The sequence below is a fragment of the Monodon monoceros genome, unplaced genomic scaffold (assembly GCF_005190385.1).
Source record: "Monodon monoceros isolate NGI ecotype Baffin Bay Population unplaced genomic scaffold, NGI_Narwhal_1 Super_Scaffold_10, whole genome shotgun sequence".
In the NCBI taxonomy this organism is placed as follows: Eukaryota; Metazoa; Chordata; class Mammalia; order Artiodactyla; family Monodontidae; genus Monodon; species Monodon monoceros.
The window spans coordinates 24,012,745-24,032,127 of NW_021703766.1; positions in this window are offsets into that span (position 1 = coordinate 24,012,745).

Sequence of the window (19,383 nt, forward strand, 5' to 3'; positions counted from 1 at the left end):
GAGGCAATCATGAAATGCTGCTTTCTGGGAGTTACAACCAATACAATATGCAAGACTTAGAAAAACAACATCAAATGTCCAGTGCTGTCCTCAGGCTGACGAAATTTTTCTTAGCTTGCCAAATTTTGTCAGTCTGTTTCCTTCTTATGCCTTATTGTTTTGCAGTTCATCCTAAGTATAGAATATCCATTAAGTAGTCTTGCTACAAATCAGACACTACAGATGATATTTGAACATTTCCACTACCTAGTACTTAAAATGTTAATTTATTCTTGCCCAGGAGCAAATGGACCATCTGGGGCTACTTCCAAACAAAGTCACTAGTGCAGTTTGCCTTCTGAACAGGAATGTGATGGGTGGGCTAGAGGGTAAACCAGTGGCATGTGTGATAGAAAGCAGGCATAGTAGAAAAAAGCCGAGATTTTAGTAACATGCTTCCTGTAAAAAATGACTGGAACATTCATTAGATTCTTATTTCACTTGCAAATGGCTCTCACCCACCTTAAATAAAAAATTTGAAACTTTGACCTATGACTATTGAACACATCAAATTATTCATCTGTGGTGACGAGGAATCTATTAAAGATACCATGAGGTGGCAATTTGCATCTTTCTCACACCATATGGCTTGTCACCACACCCAAAGTTGGGCACTGGAGTTCAAACCCACTGGAAAAGCTGTAGGCATTAATGATTAGAACTCTGGAATTGCTTATGTTCATAAAGAGAAGAAAATAAAAGGAGGCGTTAATCTAAAAGGTATGAGACATTGTGGATAATGTTACAAATGAGGATAATTTGCTAACAATTCACAAATTCACATTTTTATTTAAGAGAGAGTACAGTCAATAAGAGGCATTATTATTCAAGCAACACATATCAGAAATCTTGGGACCTAGGTTTTGGAATTTCTATACAAACTTATTTAAAAAATAACTTTAAAGCTCAGAGGTAGAGGACAGTCTTTCTGAAACAGGAAAGAAGCTCCTTTACAGCTCCACTCCCACCCCTTTCAGTGTGTTGATGGCACAGAATTACACCTTTATAGACTGTGTTTGCAAAAATATAAACTAATAATCTTTTAAATGCATTAGTCTCTTAAAGTATGTAGAAAACCAGATTCGGAGTTACCAACCAAGGTTATAGTAATAGTGTTTACACTAATAATTATTCTTTTTTTTTCTTTAAAGGTATTAGGCTCTGAAACCAGGGAGGGAACAAAAAGTGCAGTTACAAACCAGTGTTACAATAATACTACCTTCTGTAGTTGCCCATGTGTTTACCTTTATTGAGATCTTTACTTTTCCATACAGCTTCAATTTACTGTCTTGTGTACTTTCACCTCTCCTTGCAGGACTCCCTTGAGCATTTCTTGCAAGGCAGGTGGAATGTGCATGAACACCCTCAGTTTTTGTTTATCTCCAAATGTCTTAATTTCTCCCTCACTTTTGAAAGAGAGCATTGCTGGATATATAATTTTTGGTTGACAGTTTTTTTTGTTTCTGTTTTTTTCCCTTTTAGCGCTTTGAATATATTGACTCACTGTCTTCTGGCTTCCAAAGTTCCTGATGAAAAATCTGTTGATATCTTATTGAGGATCCTTTTTATGTGACAATTTGCTTCTTTTTTGCTGCTTTCATGGTTTTCACTTTGTCTTTTGAAAGCCTGATTATAATGTGTCTCGTGGTGGATCTCCTTGAGTTTATCTTGGAGTTTGTTAAGCTTCTTGGATGTTTTATTTGTGTCGCTCAACAAATATGGCAAGTCTTCAGCCAATATATCTTCGGATATTCTCTCTGCCCACTCCCTTCTTCTGGAACATCCGCAATGCATATGTTGCTGCTCTTGATGGTGTCCCATTGGTCTCTTAGGCTCTGGTTTTTTTCTTCAATATTTTTTCTTTATGTTCCTCAAACAGTAATTCCAAATATTCTATCTTCAAGTTCACTGATTCTTTCTTCTGCCTGATCAAATGTGCCTCTGAATTCCCCTAGTAAGATTTTTATTTCAATTATTATACTTTACTGTTCCAGAATTTCTTTTTTCTTTCTTTTTTTAAGTTTTCTAGCTCTTTATTGATGTTTCCATTTTATTCATACAATGTTTTCTTGACTTTCTCCCCATCTTCCTTTAGTTCTTTGAGTATCTTTAAAACAACTGGTTTAAAATCCTTGTCTAGTATATCTGCCATTAGGTCTTTTTCACAGACAGTTTCTATTAATTTATTTGTTTTTTTGAGCAGACCATATTTCCTGTTTTCTTGTATACTTTGTGATTTTTTTTTGTTTGACATTTACATCTAATAATATAGTAACTCTGGAAATCAGATGCTACCTCTTTCTTAGGGTTTGCTGGATTTTGTTATTATTTTGTTGTTTTTGTTTGATTTTTGTAGGCTCTCTTCTCAGTTCTTTTCTGAGCCTTTCCCTAGACACGTATGGTCACTCTGATTTTCTCTGTATATGCAGCTGCTTTTGAATGTCCTAGTCTTTAATGTTTGGCTTCTAAAAGAGGAAAAATCAAAGAAATTGTGTAGGAGGGGAGAGCACTGGCCCTTTAAATCCCCTGGAAGTCACTTCATCTCAAGGGGAGGGGTGCTTGTGAAAATGGGAGAGATGCAACAATAATGGCTGCCTGCCTCTTTGTCTGCACCTCTGTGATCAGAAGCAGAAATGAGTAACAGAGCAGAGCTTCCTGATATTTAAAGGACAGGGTCATTTCTGCCCACGTTGGCTCCCACAAGCTACGTGCAAGCTGCTCTAGGAACACACGCACAGTTGCCTGCCTGTCATGTGGCTGAGGGTGGAAGCTGTTACTTCGCTAAGAGATAAAATTGACCAAAATTAACACAGTTTACCAGCAAAGCCTCTCTCTGGAAGTTGCAAGCCTTCTACAGACTCCAGAGTTCCAAAGTAGTTATATTAGACAGATTCTGCCAGTGAAGTTGTTGTCTAGGTGGGGAGACAGATTCCTGGTGCTAACTACTTTACCTTCTTCCCATAATCCTCTCTAGTTTCCTCACTTTTTAAGTTATCTGTATATACATCTATCTGTGTAATAAAGAGTTATAGATGGTATTCTACATGATTAAAAATAATTGAGAATGACTTCATCTTTTCTTTTTTAATATATTGAAGGCAGCTATTAAAAGTCAAATGTAAGGGGACTTCCCTGGTGGTGCAGTGGTTAAGAATCTGCCTGCCAATGCAGGGGACATGGGTTCGAGCCCTTGTCCGGGAATATCCCGCATGCCACGGAGCAACTAAGCCCGTGTGCCACAACTACTGAGCCTGTGCTCTAGAGCCCATGAGCCACAACTACTGAGCCTGTGTGCCACAACTACTGAAGCCCGTGTGCCTAGAGCCCACCCATGCCCCACAACAAGAGAAGCCACCGTAATGAGAAGCCCGCGTACCAGAACAAAGAGTAGCCCCCACTTGCCACAAGCAGAGAAAGCCCGTGTGCAGCAACAAAGACCCAAAGCAGCCAAAAAAAAAAAAGTCAAATGTAAGAGAATAAAGTAGTAAAATTTCATTAACTGATAGTATCACTTAAATTTGGTTATCAGTTTAACAACAATGCTCATATACTGTGAGCTGCCAAGGTGAATGTCATTAGAGTTCAATAATAAATAATGTCTGTTGCCAGGCCTCCTATTTATTACAGCTTAATTGTAGAAACTGGACTCTTAAAAGGAGAAATAATAATTTAGAGTTGTTGTGCTAAGTGTTCACTGACTAACACAGGGTTCAAAACTGAGATAGATTTCAGAAGGCAGAGTATTAGGAGAAGAGTTTTTGAGGAGAGTGGTACTTGGCCCAGGTCTTAAAGGAAGTAATGAGGAGAGAGCATAGTGCAAACAACATTCAAAGTACATCACCAGTGTATAAAGAATGGCATGATTAGTTTGTTTCTAGCATCCTTTTTTTCCTCCAAACAAACCAGAGTGTATTATATTTTTTTTCTTTTACCCCCAAATGAGTATCTTTTATATGTCATTTCCCTAAGATCCTTAAATATGAATGACTAGCTAATCTTGAACTACAGGGTATTAACAAAATAGAAGCTTGAAGTTGAATCAGAATTTGGCTGCATTTTGCCTGTGTCATCATAAGCAAGTTGCTCAAGGAAAAAAACTAACACAACTGCATCTGCCCCATGTGTTCATTTGAACATTAAATGTGATAACGCACCTAAGTTGCTTGGCCTAGCATCTCCTACGTATATATATCATATATGAGCATGGCACTTTCTGGAATTTTGACAGGGAGAAACGTTCCTCTCTAATAGTGCTCCTGGGAGATAAAATATTAAAGACATACTCCTATCTTATATTCATGTTTTTGAATTACTCTCCTTTTGAGCATGGCATAGTGGATTAGCCAGGCCATAAGGACCTGGCCAAAAAGAAGGTCTGCTTCCCACAGTTCCAGACTATGATAAAAAATCAAAAGATGTAAGAAACCAAGTCAGATGGGAAACTTGTGAACTATAGAGGGAAGACGTAGCCATAAAAAACTTTTCAGTGGCTCCAAGGATGGTAAGGATAAAGAAATGAGAGAATAAAACTGTGGACCAGGAACTCAGTAAAGCAGATAAGAACAGAACTTAGAAATCAGCATTCTCTTCATACTTTTTATGCTATAGAAGGGTCAGCTGTGTTGAAAATGATAGGGATAAAGGGGATATTTACTAAAAATAAATGTAATTAAAGAATATAGCATATAGTGAAATAAAGATAGCAACTAGTTTGAAAACCATAACTCTCTGTGACAGTCAAATGCTAAATTGTAGCAGTATCTCCCCCTGTCTATACCTGAAAGCATGAGGCATGCTCTATGGCTCATCAGTCTAACCTGAAGCACCTTTCAGAATTCTAGAATGTGCTATTAATTATGTTACTTGTGTCACAGCCTCTACTCATTCCTCAGAGCTTTCTAGCAAAGAAAAAGGGAATCCTACTTACAAATGACGCATTTCCCTACTGGTCACCATCTTTTATTTCTTTCCCTTTTTATGCCCTGAATTGTTCTTTGTAGGTTATATAGTTGCTTTCTTCCCATTTGGGGGCCTACTCTTTCCATTCAGACCTCTGGCATATTTCCTTCTAGAGAATATTCTTCTGTTACAGATATTAGAGATATAGATATGTTAGGTTATTCACAGTAGAATATTTACAAAATGTTCCTTCTTGCTTCTCTTCCCTGCTTCCTCCTTCTTATTTTTCTTATGTGTAAATGGAGTGAATGGATGAAGAAAATCTCAGAGAGGCTGTTAAGAAAATTCTTTTTCTCTGTAGCAGAGAATAGTGATCCATCTGAAATGTACCAAATTTTATATGCCTGATACAATAGTTTTTCACCCATCATCATGTCTGATACTGGAAAGATTCTTAAAATATTATGAGAATATAATTATACAATATGTTTGTAGGGCAGCCAATACCACATAAGCCACATACCATCAGCAGTTTAATTTTCAGGTGAAACACTGGATTTTGATATCTAGAATACCCAGTACATTTAAATGATCCTGTTTTCCAATACAGGGAGGTAGTTAGAAGTAAAGGGTTAACGATGGCAGTTAAAAATATAGATTTTAGAGTCATAGGTCATAATCCAAGTTCTGTGATTTACTGATTTTGTGACCTTGAACAGATTAACCTCCTTTAAGCTTTAGGTTCTTCAGATTTGTGTATGTCAGGAAAATAGTTTTAAGATATTAGGGGGAAAGAAATAGAATATTTATTTCCTGCTTTCCTTTTCCACAATCTGATCAAAGAGTTCTCAGTTCATTGCTTTAGGGAGGAGGGAAGGAACAGGGGAGAAGGCAGAAAGCTCTTCCAGTCTCTTCCTTCTTTGGTTTTCAACAGCTTAACCTACTAAGGAGAGTAAGCTCTGTGGCTCTGAGACTAAAACATGCAGATAAGAGTACGATTATAAGTAGAAAGAAAAACGAAAGAGTGATGTTTAAGAAGGATTTGAGGAACTTACCTACGCTGAAGACCAGGGCCCTACCTTCCACCCTTATCCCTCAGGCTGGTGGTTGAGGTTGGGTATGGATAACTAGGGAGGAAAAAGCTGAGAGAGAAACGATTTTATAAAAATGTCCAGAGAGATTAAGGGCTAGAAATTTACCATGCATGTAGAAACAACCAGGAAAATATCAACAACCTTTGATCAGGAATTGAGTGAAACCAAATTCCATAGACGGTTCAGTCTTCTCCAAACAATCATAGCAAGCTATCCGTCACAACAGTGACCTGTGGCCTCAGGAGCCAGCACCTTGCCTGCGATACTCAACACAGTGGTACCAGTCCTACCTTGGGATCCTGTGAGAGAGGATTGCCTGTGTGGATTCAGTCAGATTAAGTCATCTAGAGACAGATTAAGGTACTGATGCAGCAATCGACCCCAAAGTATATCCTGGGCTACTGTATGTGATGGGAGGGGCAGGGGAAATGCTTTATCTCCAAGGGGTTTAGGCTATGGGAGTAGAGCTGTAACATACCAGCCTCATTAGGATTATTATTAGGATTACGTTATACTGATAGACAGAAGAAGTGACTGTATACATAAGCCAACATCCATCCATAGTGAAAAAATATTGTGTCAAATATATATTCAATAAATGGCATTTTTCTTTAATAAATTGTCTTTGCCATCATCATCATCACAATCATCACAGATAAGAATGCCAAAGCCTACAAAGGAGGAAAATCACTTTTCCAACAGCACATATCGTATCAGAATGCACTGGAGAAGTACTGAGTGGTGAGAATAAAGATCCCTGAGCTGGGGTATCAAGATAACAAAGTCCTGACATACTGCAGTTAATTGCCCGAGAAATTATAAAGTTCGGCTTGATAAAGTTCGGGTGCACAGCCTTCACATTGAAAACAAAGACAAATCTCTCAAAATACAATCAGTTCTGCTTTGTATTTGTTTTCTGTATTTATTCTTTTGATTATCAGAACATTTAGCCATCATACCTGATAAATGCCAACATCTGCTACTCTGTATTTAATTTTCCTAAAAGGAAAATCTCATCTGTGTGCCAGTGTGTCAGAAACTAGAGTACTGAATGTGTGAGTTTGGAGAGCAAAGCTGACCTTTGTTTCTCTGGCCAGGAGAACCTCTTTGATTGTATATCAGCCTATGATGGCACATGGATCAGCTTGGGGCTCCAGCTGGATTCTCATGAATTTAACCAGCTGGATGGTACCAAGTCTCACCGAGAGACTGAGATAATAAATACCAACGTGCTCCTCACCCAACTCTAAATTATTTACATTGGGGACAGTATAGCCACAGTGGGCATTGATTGTTCATGCTCACCTGGAACATTTTTATACCCTATTTTGCATGTTTTGAAGTCTACACAGGCTTCCAGTGTAGAAAAATAAATAAATAAAATGTCCAGCTTCTCCTATAGCTAGAATGTGGACATACAAGTTGGGTTCTGCCAACGAGTGATGGCAGAGGCAGCTTGATTCTGTGGTCTATGTTATTGATGGAAGCTTCCAGACTGCTGCAGAGGCACAAGGTTATTAGTCAGTGATGACAGCAGCTCTGTAACAAGTTAAATGTAAAGTGTGGTCTGGGACACAGAGAACAGACCTGTGGTTGCCAAGGGGGAGGGGGTTGGGGGAGGCATGGACTGGGAGTTGGGTAGCAGATGTAAGCTATCATATATAGGATGGATAAACTACGAGGTTCTACTGTATAGCACAGAGAACTATATTCAATGTCCCTTGATAAATCATAATGGAAACGAATATTTTAAAATAATGTATATATATGTATAACTGAATTACTTTTCTGTACAGCAGAAATTAACACAACATTGTAAATCAACTATACTTCAATTAAAAAACAACACCAACAAAAATAAAGTGTGGTCTGGAAGTTGCTTCTATTAACTTAGCTTCCAGCAAATGCTTGCAGCCTCCCAAAGATTCTGTGCAATACTCAGTAGTTGTGTTTAATCTCTCCCTGCTTGCATATGTTAGAGTAGATTCTTCTATCTACAAAGAAAATACTATATATTTCCAGAAAATATATATTTTCTGGAAGTATATAGTAGGGTAGTGATAAAGAGCTCTATGAACCTTGGACTTTTGAGCTGAATATTTCGCTTTTGTAAAAGGGTAAAGGACTGAATATGAGCTTCTGAACTGAGATAGAGAGACACAGAGAGAGAGAGAGAGAGAGAGAGAGAGAGAGAGAGAGAGAGGATCTCTATCTTTCAGTTCTGTTTACCCTCTCAAACCTGACGAAGTTATGAGACCCCCACCTGGACAGAGCTTACTTGTACCCTCACAATTTAGACCTCAGCAGGGAAATATCCTTCCCAGTAGTTCTACCAATGGTACCAAGTTGCCTTCTTTTGGTCTTACCAGCTTCCCATGCCTACCTACTTCTGAACCAATTCACTGTGGTCAGGGGGTTGTAAAGATCTCACTGGACAGAACTGAGACACAAATTCACACAAATCACAAAATTACACAAATTAAGGGTGGATAAGCAGTTGTCTCCTAAGAAAAATTAGAGTTTTATTCCCTGAATAAGAGGAACTTGGTGCTGAGCAGATTCAAACAACTGATTGATTCTAGGTGTAAGAGGATGCTCTCTGCTTCCATCTTGCTGTAGCCATGATGTAACCAGGGGTGAACCTGATCTCTCTGAGTATATTCTCTAAAATGGTGCTCTTTCAACAATTATTAAGATACTATGCTAGACAGACGATTTTTAATCTCTGATAAAATAATATTAGATAAAGCACTTTGAAAGCAAGTCTGTGAGGCTCATAGAGAAGATGGTCAAAGGATGACACTTTTCACAGGACACCTGCCTGATTATCAGAAATGCTAGCACCCTCTCCATGCTCCTCAGGTTTTAGAAGTTAAACCAAGACTCCCTTTTTTCACTTTTCTTCTATGAGTACCCTAAACCCATTCCTCTCCACCATGAAAATGCGTACCTATGGAAACAATGCTGTTTAGTAGGAATAGGTCTATTTAAAAATAACTGTAATTAGTACTAATTACCCTCCCCCTAGGCTCACATGTTAAAGAGAGATTATTATTGTTATTAGTAGTATTTTATGACCGCCAGAAAAGACTGAGAGATCAAATTTACTCAAGAGGTCTTTATGTCTAGAAGTTAAAGCTTGAATGTATTAGACATGTATATCTGTACATATGCGTTTATGCTGATGTACACAGAATGACAGATTGACACTCACACTTGTATGGTTGCATATATGGACCTACATGTACTTTTCAATCAATGCTTTTTTCAATAATTATTTCTTAATTATTCAGAAGGAGAGGAGCTACACCAGGTTCCACGGCAGGTAATCCAACTAACTTATGACACCAGAACACTTACTCTAATTTAATTTACTTTACAAAGAAGCCTAAATGTATCTTCCCCTGAGCTGAAACAGTAATTCAGCTTGTGCTCACTGTGGAACTGAAGGTGACATTTTCTTTCTGAGGTTAGAAATTATGCCTAATATATGCAATGTTTCTCTTTTGTAATGCTAATTAAAACAGAGACTGAAGGAGACAACCGATTTGTGTTATTTATGCTGAACTACCTGCACCTCCCTTCATTTTCATCAAAACAAAATACCAAACCACCTTTGGTTTGCACACAGGTTTACCGTTGTTCCCTCCATTTTTATGTGTAACACTTTAAAAAAGAAATATTTGAATGTGATGTTAATTGAATGTTAATCATCAGGTTTAGTCTAGCACCTTATAGATACAGTGGTGTATAGATATACACCACTGTGGTTTAGATACTCAATGAAATTTTAGATGGTGAACCTAAATGTCTGCCTATTTAATGCTTAAAATGAGGACTTTATGGTCCCTTAGATGATGTAATGGAAACAGCCCTGGCTTGGGAGAAAAAAGATGTGGCCATGGTGATACTTGTTTTTTGGTTAAACCAGAAGCTTGGACCAGGATGTGATTACGTCCTCTATCTTTAAACTGAGGATTTATTAATATGTTATTGTTATTTTCTTTTTAGAAAGCATGGAATGAGCAAGTAATTTCCTTCTGGGTTGTTCCAGAGAGTTTGAGTTGAAATGGTGTCATAAAGGAAGTACTATGGCACCTAGGCTTCTGCCACTCATGGTACAGAAGGCTCCAATTTCTTTCCTGATAAAGGGAGTAGAATAAACAGTTATCCCCCTGTAACAGCAGTACAGGCAGAACCAGCCAGGCCCAGCATCCATAGAGGGATGTGCTACCACTGAGGAGACACAAACAATGATTTCACTCTACCTATGGCACAGTGAGGGGGATTTGCTTCACAGTATTTTGATCAAAAAGATGCTCAACTTGCAGGAGACATTTGTTTTAAACATTTATTTTAGTAAATAAATGTCTAAAGTAAAATTAGATATTTATTGACCAAAATTAACTCATTTAAAATAGTTGTTTTAGTGTTTGCTCATATTTATTTACTTATCTCCCTGCACTTCCCAACATCAGGATAGAGAGTGGGGGACTTTATGGACTGGACCAGTGATATCCTGGGGACCTAAGCAGAGTATCTAGTGTCCATCAAAATCGTACAGTACAGTCAAAATCCATCAGCAGAGGTAACATCCCAAGTGGTTCCTAGGTCAGCAGAAGCAATAGCGGTTGTAGCATCAGTGGTGGTGGTGATGACAGTAGTGGTAAAATGAGTAACAGTACTATCACTAGTAGCAGTAGCTAACATCCATGGGAGGGAGGTATACATAAGTCGCATCAGGCACCAAATTGAGTATTTTACATGGATTATTCCATTTAAGCCTTACTCTAACTATGATATAAATACTATTATGCCCATTTAACAGATATGGTATCTGAACCTTAAAAGCGTTAAATACTTTTACAAGGCTGTAGAGCTATTTAGACACATAACCAATATCTGAACTGCTGTGAAATGGCACAAAGAAGATTTTTTCAGTGGTAAGGGGTGCATTAAGAAGGCTGAGGCAAAAAGTGTAACTAATTCAACAAATTCAAGAGGTACTAAGGAGAGTACCTGCTTGAGTCAGTCTGAGAAGATAAAATTAAAAATGAATTGGGTGACTTTTCACACCTAAGTGCAGCCATGCACTGTTTGTAGAAAAAATAAACAGAGACAAAAGAATAGGGATGGGACCTGCACCAGTGGGAGGGAGCCATGAAGGAGGAGAGGTTTCCACACACAAGGAAGGCCCTTTGTGGGCGGAGACTGCGGGTGGCGGAGGGGGGAAGCTTCGAAGCCGCGGAGGAGAGCGCAGCCACAGGGGTGCGGAGGGGAAAGCGGGGAGATTCCCGCACAGAGGATCGGCGCCGACTGGCACTCACCAGCCCGAGAGGCTTGTCAGCTCACCCGCCGGGGCGGGCGGGGCTGGGAGCTGAGGTTCCAGCTTTGGTCGGAGCGCAGGGAGAGGACTGGGGTTGGCGGCGTGAACACAGCCTGAAGGGGTTGGCGCACCACGGCTAGCCGGGAGGGAGTCCCGGAGAAAGTCTGGAGCCGCCGAAGAGGCAAGAGACTTTTTCTTGCCTCTTGTTTCCTGGTGCGAGAGGAGAAGGGATTAAGAGCACTGCTTAAAGGAGCTCCAGAGAAGGGGGCGAGCCGCAGCTAACAGCATGGACCCCGGAGACGGGCATGAGACGCTAAGGCTGCTGCTGCTTCACCAAGAAGCCTGTGTGCGAGCACAGGTCACTCTCCACACCTCCCTTCCGGGGAGCCTATGCAGCCCGCCACTGCCAGGGTCCCGGGATCCAGGGACAACTTCCCCGGGAGAACACACGGCGTGCCTCAGGCTGGTGCAACGTCACGCCGGCCTCTGCCGCCGCAGGCGTGTCCCGCATCCATGCCCCTCCGTCCCCCTGGCCTGAGTGAGCCAGAGCCCCCCAATCACGGGCTCCTTTAACCCCATCCTGTCTGAGTGAAGAACAGACGCCCTCCAGCGACCTACACACAGAGATGGGGCCAAATCCAAAGCTGAGCCCCGGGAGCTGAGAGAACAAAGAGGAGAAAGGGAAATCTCTCCCAGCAGCCTAAGGAAGAGCGGATTAAACCTCCACAATCAACTTGATGTACCCTGCATCTGTGGAATACCTGAATAGACAACGAATCATCCCAAATTGAGGAGGTGGACTTTGAGAGCAAAATTTATTATTTTTTCCCCTTTTCCTCTTTTTTGAATGTGTATGTATGTGTATTCTTCTGTGTGAGATTTTGTCTGTATAGCTTTGCTTTCACCATCTGTCCTAGGGTTCTATCCGTCCATTTTTTTTTGGTATTTTTGTTTGTTTGTTTTTTATGTTTTAAAAAAATTCTTTCTTAATAATTATTTTTAATTTTAATAACTTTATTTTCTCTTAATTTTATCTTCTTTCCCTTTCTTTCTTTCTCTCTTTCTTCCCTCCCTCCTTTCCCCCTTCCTTCCTTCCTTCCTTCCTCCCTCCCTCCCTCCCTCCCTCCCTCCCTTCCTCCCTCCCTTCCTTCCTTCTCCCTTTTATTCTGAGCCATGTGGATGAAAGGCTCTTGGTGCTACAGCGAGGAGTCAGTGCTGTGCCTCTGAGGAGACCCAACTTCAGGACACTGGTCCACAAGAGACCTCCCAGCTCCACGTAATATCAAACGGCAAAAACTTCCCAGAGATCTCCATCTCAACACCCAGCTTCACTCAACGACCAGCAAGCTACAGTGCTGGACACCCTATGCCAAACAACTAGCAAGACAGGAACACAACCCCACCCATTAGCAGAGAGGCTTCCTAAAATCATAATAAGTCCACAGACACCCCAAAACACACCACCAGACGTGGACCTGCCCACCAGAAAGACAAGATCCAGCCTCATCCACCAGAACACAGGCACCAGTCCCCTCCACCAGGAAGCCTACACAACCCACTGAACCAACTTTAGCCACTGGGGACAGACACCACAAACAACAGGAACTACGAATCTGCAGCCTGCAAAAAGGAGACTCCAAACACAGTAAAAGAAGCAAAATGAGAAGACAGAAAAACACACAACAGATGAAGGAGCAAGATAAAAATCCACCAGACCTAAGAAATGAAGAGGAAATAGGCAGTCTACCTGAAAAAGAATTCAGAATAATGACAGTAAAGATGACCCAAAATCTTGGAAATAGAATAGAGAAAATGCAAGAAACATTTAACAAGGACCTAAAAGAACTAAAGATGAAACAAGCAATGATGAACAACACAATAAATGAAATTAAAAATACTCTAGAAGGATCAATAGCAGAATAACTGAGGCAGAAGAATGGATAAGTGATCTGGAAGATAAAATAGTGGAAATAACTACTGCAGAGCAGAATAAAGAAAAAAGAATGAAAAGAACTGAGGACAGTCTCAGAGACCTCTGGGACAACATTAAACGCACCAACATTCGAATTATAGGGGTTCCAGAAGAAGAAGAGAAAAAGAAAGGACTGAGAAAATATTTGAAGAGATTATAGTTGAACACTTCCCTACTATGGGAGGGGAAATAGTTAATCAAGTCCAGAAAGCACAGAGAGCCCCATACAGGATAAATCCAAGAAGAAACACGCCAAAACACATATTAATCAAACTGTCAAAAATTAAATACAAAGAAAACATATTAAAAGCAGCAAGGGAAAAACAACAAATAACACACAAGGGAATCCCCATAAGGTTAACAGCTGATCTTTCAGCAGAAACTCTGCAAGCCAGAAGGGACTGGCCGGACATATTTAAAGTGATGAAGGAGAAAAACCTAAACCAAGATTACTCTACCCAGCAAGGATCTCATTCAGATATGATGGAGAAATTAAAACCTTTACAGACAAGCAAAAGCTGAGAGAGTTCAGCACCACCAAACCAGCTTTACAACAAATGCTAAAGGGTCTTCACTAGGCAAGAAACACAAGAAAAGGAAAAGACCTACAATAACAAACCCAAAACAATTAAGAAAATGGTAATAGGAACATACCTATCGATAATTACCTTAAATGTAAATGGATTAAATGCTCCCACCAAAAGAAATAGACTGGCTGAATGGATACAAAATCAAGACCCATATATATGCTGTCTACAAGAGACCCACTTAGACCTAGAGACACATGCAGACTGAAAGTGAGGGGATGGAAAAAGATATTCCATGCAAATGGAAACCAAAATAAAGCTGGAGTAGCAATTCTCATATCAGACAAAATAGACTTAAAAATAAAGACTATTAGAATAGACAAAGAAGGACACTACATAATGATCAAGGGATCAATCCAAGAAGAAGATATAACAATTGTAAATATTTATGCACCCAACATAGAAGCAACTCAATACATAAGGCAAATACTAACATCCATGAATGGGGAAATCGACAGTAACACAATCATAGTAGGGGACTTTAACACCCCACTTTCACAAATGGACAGATCATCCAAAATGAAAATGAGTAAGGAAACACAAGCTTTAAATGATATATAAAACAAGATGGACTTAATTGATATTTATAGGACATTCCATCCAAAAACAACAGAATATACATTTTTCTCAAGTGCTCATGGAACATTCTCCAGGACAGATCATATCTTGGGTCACAAATCAAGCCTTGGTAAATTTAAGAAAATTGAAATTGTATCAAGTATCTTTTCCCACCACAATGGTATGAGACTAGATATCAATTACAGGAAAACATCTGTAAAAAATACAAACACATGGAGGCTAAACAATACACTACTTAAAAACGAAGTGGGGCTTCCCTGGTGGCCCAGTGGTGGAGAGTCTGCCTGCCGATGCAGAGGACACAGGTTCGTGCCCCGGTCCGGGAGGATCCCATGTGCCACAGAGCGGTTGGGCCTGTGAGCCATGGCCATTGAGCCTGCGCGTCCAGAGCCTGTGCTCCGCAATTGGAGAGGCCACAGCAGTGAGAGGCCCACATACCGCAAAAAACAAAAAAACAAAAAACGAAGTGATCACTGAAGAAATCAAAGAGGAAATCAAAAAATACCTAGAAACAAATGACAATGGAGACATGATGACCCAAAACCTACAGGATGCAGCAAAAGCAGTTCTAAGAGGGAAGTTTATAGCATTACAATCCTACCTTAAGAAACAGGAAACATCTCGAATAAACAACCTAACCTTACACCTAAAGGAATTAGAGAAAGAAGAACAAAAAAAACCCAGAGTTAGCAGAAGAAAAGAAATCGTAAAGATCAGATCAGAAATAAATGAAAAAGAAACGAAGGAAACGATAGCAAAGATCAATACAACTAAAAGCTGGTTCTTTGAGTAGATAAACAAAATTGATAAACCATTAGGCAGACTCATCAGGAAAAAAAGGGAGAAGACTCAAATCAATAGAATTAGAAATGAAAAAGGAGAAGTAACAACTGACACTGCAGAAATACAAAAGATCATGAGAGATTACTACAAGCAACTCTATGCCAGTAAAATGGACAAACTGGAAGAAATGACAAATTCTTAGAAATGAACAACGTGCCAAGACTGAATCAGGAAGAAATAGAAAATATGAACAGACCAATCACAATGACTGAAATTGTAAATCAGATTAAAAATCTTCCAACAGGGGCTTCCCTGGTGGCTCAGTGGTTGAGAGTCCGCTTGCTGATGCAAGAGACACGGGTTCGTGCCCCGGTCCAGGAAGATCCCACATGCCGTGGAGCGACTGGGCCCGTGAGCCATGGCCGCTGAGCCTGTGCGTCCAGACCCTGTGCTCCGCAGCAGGAGAGGCCACAACAGTGAAAGGCCCGCATATCATAAAAACAAACAAACAAAATCTTCCAACAAACAAAGCCCAGGACCAGATGGCTTCACAGGCGAATTCTATCAAACATTTAGAGAAGAGCTAACACCTATCCTCCTCAAACTCTTCCCAAATATAGCAGATGGAGGAACACTCCCAAACTCATTCTACAAGGCTACCATCACCCTGATACCAAAACCAGACAAGGATGTCACAAAGAAAACTACAGGCCAATATCACTGATGAACATAGATGCAAAAATCCTCAACAAAATACTAGCAAACAGAATCCAACAGCACATTAAGAGGATCATACACCATGATCAAGTGAGATTTATTCCAGGGATGCAAGGATTCTTCAATATACACAAATCAATCAATGTGATACACCATATTAACAAACTGAAGGAGAAAAACCATATGATCATCTCAATAGATGCAGAGAAAGCTTTCAACAAAATTCAACACCCATTTATGGTAAAAACCCTTCAGAAAGTAGGTATAGAGGGAACTTTCCTCAACATAATAAAGGCCATATACAAGAAACCCAAGCCCACATTGTCCTCAATGGTGAAAAACTGAAAGCAGTTCCACTAAGGTCAGGAACAAGACAAGGGTGCCCACTCTCACCACTCTTATTCAACATAGTTTTGGAAGTTTTAGCCACAGCAATCAGAGAAGAAAAGGAAATAAAAGGAATCCAAATTGGAAAAGAAGAAGTAAAGCTGTCACTGTTGCAGATGACATGATACTATACATAGAGAATCCTAAAGATGCTACCAGAAAACTACTAGAGCTAATCAATGAATTTGGTAAAGTAGCAGGATACAAAATTAATGCACAGAAATCTCTGGCATTCCTATATACTGATGATGAAAAATCTGAAAGTGAAATTAAGAAAACACTCCCATTTAGCACTGCAAGATAAAGAATAAAATATCTAGGAATAAACCAACCCAAGGAGACAAAAGACCTGTATGCATAAAATTATTAGACACTGATGAAAGAAATTAAAGAAGATACAAATAGATGGAGAGATATACCATGTTCTTGGATTGGAAGAATCAACATTGTGAAAATGACTCTACTACCCAAAGTAATCTACAGATTCAATGCAATCCCTATCAAACTACCACTGGCATTTTTCACGGAACTAGAACAAAAAATTTCACAATTTGTATGGAAACACAAAAGACCCCGAATAGCCAAAGCAAGCTTGAGAACAAAAAACGGAGCTGGAGGAATCAGGCTCCCTGACTTCAAACTATATTACAAAGCTACAGTAATCAACAGAGTATGGTACTGGCAGAAAAACAGAAATATAGATAATGGAACAGGATAGAAAGCCCAGAGATAAACCCACACACATATGGTCACCTTATCTTTGATAAAGGAGGCAGGAATGTACAGTAGAGAAAGGACAGCCTCTTCAATAACTGGTGCTGGGAAAACTGGACAGGTACGTGTAAAAGTGTGAGATTAGAACACTCCCTAACACCATACACAAAAATAGGCAGATGGAGGGAATCATCATTTAATCCAATCAAAATGGATTAAAGACCTAAATGTAAGGCCAGAAACTATCAAACTCTTAGAGGAAAACATAGGCAGAACACTCTATGACATAAATCACAGCAAGATCCTTTTTGACCCACCTCCTAGAGAAATGGAAATAAAAACAAAAATAAACAAATGGGACCTAATGAAACTTAAAAGCTTTTGCACAGCAAAGGAAACCATAAACAAGACCAAAAGACAACCCTCAGAATGGGAGAAAATATTTGCAAATGAAGCAACTGACAAAGGATTAATATCAAAAATATACAAGCAGCTCATGCAGCTCAATATCAAAAAAACAAACAGCCCAATCCAACAATGTGCAGAAGACTTAAATAGACATTTCTCCAAAGAAATATACAGAGTGTCAACAAACACATGAAAGAATGCTCAACATCATTAATCATTAGAGAAATGCAAATGAAAACTACAATGAGATATCATCCCACACCAGTCAGAATGGCCATCATCAAAAAATCTACAAACAATAAATGCTGGAGAGGGTGTGGAGAAAAGGGAACCCTCTTGCACTGCTGGTGGGAATGTGAATTGGTACAGCCACTAAGGAGAACAGTATGGAGGTTCCTTAAAAAACTACAAATAGAACTACCATATGACCCAGCAATCCCACTACTGGGCATATACCCTGAGAAAACCATAATTCAAAAAGAGTCACGTACCAAAATGTTCATTGCAGCTCTATTTACAACAGCCAGGACATGGAAGCAACCTAAGTGTCCATCATCGGATGAATGGATAAAGAAGATGTGGCACATATATATAATGGAACATTACTCAGCCTTAAAAAGAAACGAAATTGAGTTATTTGTAGTGAGGTGGATGGACCTAGAGTCTGTCATACAGAGTGAAGTAAGTCAGAAAGAGAAAGACAAATACCGTATGCTAACACATATATATGGAATTTAAGAAAAAAAAATGTCATGAAGAACCTAGGGGTAAGACGGGAATAAAGACACAGACCTACTAGAGAATGGACTTGAGGATATGGGGAGGGGGAAGGGTAAGCTGGGGCAAAGTGAGAGAGTGGCATGGACATATATAGACTACCAAATGTAAAACAGATAGCTAGTGGGAAGCAGCCGCATGGCACAGGGAGATCAGCTCGGTACTTCGTGACCACCTAGACGGGTGGGATAGGGAGGTTGGGAGGGAGGGAGATGCAGGAGGGAAGAGATATGGGAACATATGTATATGTATAGCTGATTCACTTTGTTATAAAACAGAAACTGGCACACTATTGTAAAGCAATTATACTCCGATAAAGATGTAAAAAAAAAAAAAGAAAAGTAGCCAATTTAAGTTGGTTTCTGTAATTTGAAAAAAAAAAAACCTCAAATAACACAACTGATTTAAGAAACATGGTATCTTATAAACTATATTATTATTATTTTGAGGAATAGGCTAAGGCTTTCTCAATAATGCTTTCTCATCCTTTATGAGCATGTAAGGCAGGGAACTCTGCCAAGTCCTATAATGAGCAGACATCTGGACTATGTAAATTTTATATAACTATGTAAGATTAGATTCTGAAGTTTAATCAGATAAGGTTTATTCCGTTCAAAATACTGCTTTACAAAAAGTTAGGATGTGCTATATTTCATACTATGCTATTAAATGTCTCACAATTCCTTACTTTACTGAATATGAATACATTATGAATGTGCAATTTAAAAATTCACAGATGAAGAAGGAGCACTTGACACAATCTATCACCTTGCCCAAACATAAAATTTGGTTTTAATTACACTAATTAGAAAATAGACTCTAAAAACTGTATCTAACTTTCAACAGGATAGTAACATAACTTTTTATGTTTCATAATCAGTTATAGAACTGTGAAATTCCCCATTGGTATCATTGCTAATTTATATGCCTCATACTTACAAACTTACTTTAGCTCTGATTAATAAAATAAAAAATGCCCACTTACATTTCTTTGTGTGATGCACAGGGATTAAAGGATAAGTAGACTCTCATCCAGTTTGTGTTCACTCTGTAATGCAGTGGTGAGTCCTGAAAACAGTTACCTGCTGTCTGAGAATATTG